This window comes from Lissotriton vulgaris, unplaced genomic scaffold (assembly GCF_964263255.1).
Source record: "Lissotriton vulgaris unplaced genomic scaffold, aLisVul1.2 SCAFFOLD_10781, whole genome shotgun sequence".
NCBI lineage: Eukaryota > Metazoa > Chordata > Amphibia > Caudata > Salamandridae > Lissotriton > Lissotriton vulgaris.
Window position 1 is genome coordinate 13,039 of NW_028245992.1, and position 4,346 is coordinate 17,384.

Consider the following 4,346-nt stretch of genomic DNA (forward strand, 5'->3'; position numbering starts at 1 on the left):
GCATTGGCACTCGTCGCACCCGACACTCTCCCTGCCATCCTCTGATTGTGTTGTGGTGTTGGTAACCACTGAGGCAGGGAGAGTGTTGCAGGCAGCAGTGGTGATGGTGGTGGCGGCTGCTGCACAGCTTGTTGTAGCAGGCGTCAGCACTGTTGATGTTGCTGTGGTAGTGGTGGGGACAATGAGGGCCTGAGACTTAGTACGCACTGGCAGTCCGGAGAGGCCAGGTTGTTGCTCCTCATCCGAGAAACATAGGAAGTCTGCATCCAAGAGTTCATGTTCCGGAGGGGGAGACAGGCTCTGCAGGTTGGTGGGGTTTTCTGCAGCAGTTGCTTGTGCATCTCCTGTTGAACAGAGGTTAAATGGTCATTGAAGTGCACTCCACAAGCTTGGTGTTAGACTTTTGGATGGTAAATTTGATACACCAAACACTTTACATTGCAATCACTTGGTATTTCTGAAAGACACTGAGCATCATGACATAATGTTAAGGTACATACATTACTTGTCCATGGTGTGACATGTAAATTGAAATCATGTGCCACGTCCAGATTGTGTGATTACAGGGACATATCATTATCTACCAACTTGTGGCACCTCAACTTTTGATGATGTGTCTTTTTTTTTTACTCTTCATGGAATCAATTTCGGCAAGCAAGAACTAGCCATTGTAATGTTATACATACCGTTTTTTTATCATGTACTTTACTTTGTTTATCAGATTGACCATGCATGTTTTGTGTTCATATGAGCCTCCATGCTCTAACACCATGGCACTTACACATTGCATTCTGTGCTGTGCATGATTGGACCCTGAGTTTCTTTCACATGTGACTTTGTGAGTCAAAGTTTTATTTCTGTTATATGCACTTAGCTGTCTGCACACTGGATGTGTCTTTTGGACCTATGCCAAGTTGGCTGACATGTGAGGGCTTACGTGGTCATATGGCCCCATGCATTTTGAGTAGGATGGCAGGGTGCATGCACTGAATACCTACCTATTCGATGACACAGTGGAGGGAAATAGCTGCCACATGGTTGTTGGCGGGGGAGTGCTCCATCCTGCTCTGCTGTGGGACAAGGGTGCCTGGTGGGAGTTGTAGTGCAAGCTTCCCACCCACATATACCCCTCCCTGTTAAAATGGCTACCTACCTGTTAGGTGAAGGTGAGCAATGAAATGGCTGCCACATGGTTCTGGGTGTGGGGAGTGCTCCATCCTGCTCAGCTGTCGGACAATAGAAAATGAGAATGCTGCCTACCTGTAAGTCTGAGGTGAGCAATGCAATGGCTGCCACATGGTTCTGGGTGGGGGAAGTGCTCCACCCTGCTCAGCTGTGGGACAAGGGTGCCTGGTGAGAGTTGTAGTGCAGTCTTCCCACCCACAAATACCCCACCCTGTTAAGATGGCTTCCTACCTGTTAGGTGAAGGTGAGCAATGAAATGGCTGCCACGTGGTTCTGGGTGTGGGGAGTGTTCCACCCTGCTCAGCTGTGGGACAGTAGAGCATGAGAAGGCTACCTACCTGTAAGTCTGAGGAGAGCAATGAAATGGGGTCATGGTCCTGGGTGGGGGGTGGTCCATCCTGCTCAGTTGTGGGACAGGGGGGCCTGGTGGGAGTTGTTGTGCTGACCTCCTACCCACAAACACCCCTCCGTGTTAAGAAGGCTACCTATCTGTAAGTTTGAGGAGTGCAATGCAATGGCTGCCACATGGTTGTGGGGAGTGCTTCATCCTGCTCAGCTGTGGGACAAGGATGCTTGGTGGGAGTTGTAGTGCAGGCTTCCCACCCACAAACTCACCTTCCTGTTAAGAATGCTACCTACCTGTTAGGTGAAGATGAGCAATGCAATGGCTGCCACATGGTTCTGGGTGTGGGGAGTACTCCATCCTGCTCAGCTATGGGACAAGAGAACTTGGTGGGAGTTGTAGTGCAGGCTTCCAACCCACAAACGCCCCTCCTTGTTAAGATGGCTACCTATCTGTTAGGTGAAGGTGAGCAATGCAATGGCTGCTACATGGTTCAACTGTGGGATAAGGGTGCCTGGTTGGAGTTGTAGTGCTGGCTGCCTGTACAAATGCCACAATGGAAATATTGCTAGCTATCTTTGGGGGGATTCAGAGAAAGGATATGTTAGATCTGTGAGAAATGTGTTGGGAAGAGTATGTTGTACGTAAGTGCATTCGTGTCTAGGAAGTGTAGCTTTCTAGTTGTGCAAGACAGTACATAGCAGTGTAATGGGAGTCATTTGTTGGTAATTACCAGCCTTTACTCCCCCGATATTCCTGTGAGACTCTCTGGATGCAGTATGGCAAACACCTTCTCCTCCCATTCAGTTAATGTTAGTGGTGGAATGGGAGGGCTACCGCCAGTCCTCTGAGCCAGCTCATGGTTCTTGTTGGCACGCTCTTTCACTTTGCTCTTGAGGTCTTGCCACCTCCTCTTGATGTCACGCAGGGTGCGCGGGGTGGTCCCTACTGCATTGACTTTGTTGACTGTCCTTTCCCACATTTGATTTTTTTCTGGCTACTGGTGTCTGTTTGACCATGCTTCCAAACAAATGTAGTTCTACTCTGGTTATCTCATCTACATGGAGTGCTGTTGTAATTTTCACCAGTGAGTATCCTCTACCCTAATCGGACAGCAGAGCGCAGCAGAGAGCTGTCAGAGCGTGCAGAGAGCAGTCACAGCAAACACAGCGGCGGCAAGCGGGCGGGCAGGTGAGTGAGCAGCGAGCAACCGAAAACGCCAACGCCATCGCCATCACCATCAGCTTGCAGCAGGGTTCAAACGTTGTGATACCTGTGGTCAACCCTGTAGACAGAAGACTGAGCCGGGATTGTGGTCGGGACTGCGGCGGAAAGACAAGGCGCGCGGCGAAAAGAGAAGCGGAGAAGCGAGGTGAGGCGTTGTGAAGCGCACTGAATTGGCATTGAATTGGCGCCCTGAAAAAATGCTCTGCCTCTTGCCTCTTGGCTCTTGCCTCCTGCCTGCTGCCCCCTTGCACACGGCTGACAACACACGAGAAACGGCAAGTGGCATACGGCTCTCCACCCACGAGTGAGAGAGGGCTTGGTAGAGCGAGCCGCGAGGGTCCATTAACTGTTTTAGACGGCGAGCGGGGCTGAGCAGGGAAAGCTACTCAGGCATTGTGCTATAGTATCAGTATTAGCTTCAGCGGGCCCCTGCGCTCAACGGGCGGTTACTTGCATAATTGGCATATAATGCACACAGAGCCTAGTACGGAACCAAGAGGTGCATTTGAGGACGCTGATTAAAAGTGCAATTATCAGCCGACATCACACTCCTACCCTACCCTACCCAACGTCTGGGCGAATTTGGTGAACTTGCTTGGACCTACGTGACGGCGAAGCAGCATGCCTACTTGATGACAAATAAACAAAGCGGCTGAATTTGCGATCTACGATCTGGGAAAGGGGTTACGCAGTGAATTCCAGTAGAGTGTTCCTCGATTGAGGGTGTGCAGCAAGTGGTGGAAGAAAGTAAGGATAAAGACAACCGACCCAAAGGACAGCCAGCACTAAATTATTCTGACCCCATATTACCTGGGAGGAGTGCGCAACGATCTCTGACCTCTGACCTCTGACACCCTGCAGAGGTTCAGCAGACTCAATATGAGGTCAGGCAAGAAAAGGGTCCAACTCGAAAGCAAGCCGAAGCCCAAATCAAAATCAAAAACCAAATCAAAGGCAAAACTGGAGACCACATCGAGCACCGACGAAACCGAAATCGCCAAAGATGTCAGTGGGAGGTGGGCACCATCTCAAGGAGAACTTGGATCGAGTCTCATCAATTGCGATTCCTCCTCCCAATCTTCGACAACCAAAAATCACATCTAAATTTAACTTCCTGAAAGATCCTTTCTCCACTATCTTTTAGTCCAGTGGAAAAATCCAGAGCCTCCAGGATTCGCTTCTTCCCCTATCCCCGGGGGACCTGTAACCAGCTCAAACTTTGCACCAAGCCAGCTGTACCCCAACTCACGTTTCCACATTGGCCAGCCATCCAGCTTAAAGTCCAGTGACAGCTGGCGCAACAGGGGCCTTGGTTGAACGCAAGCTCTCTAACAAGGCCACTTGCAGATTATCACCACCCCTAGCAGGTGACTGGGGGGCCACGTCTGTCTTTCATCTACCCTCCTCTGACACAGATCCAAACTTTCAACCGGTACCAGTAGCCTCATCCCCATGTGCAATCACTCAGTTACAAAATCATTCCTTGCACTACTTTCCAACGAGCAGCGGTGCGGAGATATATCACTGGCAAGAAGCCCCAAGCAGCGATGTCACAGGCAACCCAAACAACCCGCCGACCGCAGACAAAAGT